General features: G+C 29.6%; 1 protein-coding gene across 1 annotated transcript in view; it reads left to right on the top strand.

The window, feature by feature from the left end:
* Positions 1-1,417, top strand: part of snx2 (sorting nexin 2) — a 15,182-nt gene that overhangs the window by 11,211 nt on the left and 2,554 nt on the right. The gene's annotated exons all lie outside the window — the stretch shown is intronic.

The raw sequence follows: 1,417 nt of genomic DNA, 5'->3' as shown, positions 1-1,417 counted from the left end.
TGTCCTAATGATTTTTGGCATAAAAGGAAAATCAATAATTTTGACCCATACAATGTATTGTTGGCTATTGCTACAAATATACCCCAGCGACCTAACACTGCTTTTGTGCTGCAGGGTCACAAATGTTCCTGATGCAAAATACTTGAAGGCTAGTCAAATCAAAAGATCACAGTGGTCACATCATTAAGGCATTAAAAATGAAAATATAATACAATGCATAAGAACAGCATGAAGCGATCATATTCCATAATGCAGTGTTGTTTTGTGTTTGTTATTATTAAAGCTAGACTATGTAACTTAAAAACAACAACAACAAAAAGCAAAGCAAAACAAAGTTGTTTTTAATTAAAGTAATAATGATTTATATTTTAGAGAGGTCTCGATGGATTTTACAGGAAATTTTATTTTAGCATCGTTGAGATGCTATTATAGTTTTTGTTAATATTTTGATTTAGATCTTATTTTTATATTTTCTGCTTCCATGTTAATTTTAGTTAAAGTTTTGGTAATTTTGTTGTGTGTTTTTGTCATTTTTGTTATTTTTTATTAATTATTAATTATTTTTTTATTAGTTATTTTATAACATCAAATTAAAATGAGAAATGCTGCCTTGGCAACTAGCTGAAATAAAATAATTTTGAATTTTTTTTAGATATTATTTTATTTCAGTGAACGTTTATTTTATTTCAAGTAACGAAATGTTTTTTATGGTTTTAGTTGTAGTTAACTGTAATAACTCGGAATCGTAATAATCTATATAATAATAATACTATTAATGATCTTTTAATGATCTCCTGAAGTCAGTCAAGTTCCAAAACAAAGAGGAAATCAAATCAGATGAAGCGCTTTTTATTCACTGGATCATACAGACAGAATCATTAGCTTGTTATTTAATATTTAACCCTTGTGCGGTCTTCGGTGACTTCTGACCGGAGAATTTTACATTTTGAATTTTTAAAAATCGTAGCTTCACCAGAATCACACTCACAGACACACACACACACACACACACACACACTTACACACACACTCACAAACACACACACACTTACACACACTCACAGACACACACATACAGAATTACATATACTCAAATGAATTGGTATGACTATAACCATGTAGCCAAAATGAGTCAGAAGACTGAAATAAGAGGTTAAAATCAGATCAGACCCAGAAGGATTAAGCTCTGATAAAGCATTCCTGTTCATTCTTGTTACATTTTTATAGAATTTTAATGTTTTTTGTAACAAAATGCTTTCTGTGTTCAGGTTTGAATGTAGTAATAATAATGCAAAAACCTACACTTCAAATCAACATTTAAAACAACAAAAAAATATAAACCTTGACAAAAAGTAGTCTTTGAAAATGCCTTAATATTAGGGGTGTAACGATATGCTCAGGTCACGATACGGTACAT

Source organism: Sinocyclocheilus rhinocerous, unplaced genomic scaffold, assembly GCF_001515625.1.
Source record: "Sinocyclocheilus rhinocerous isolate Xijiao unplaced genomic scaffold, SAMN03320098_v1.1 scaffold2531, whole genome shotgun sequence".
Classification (NCBI taxonomy): Eukaryota; Metazoa; Chordata; class Actinopteri; order Cypriniformes; family Cyprinidae; genus Sinocyclocheilus; species Sinocyclocheilus rhinocerous.
This window is presented reverse-complemented; position numbering and strand designations above follow the sequence as displayed.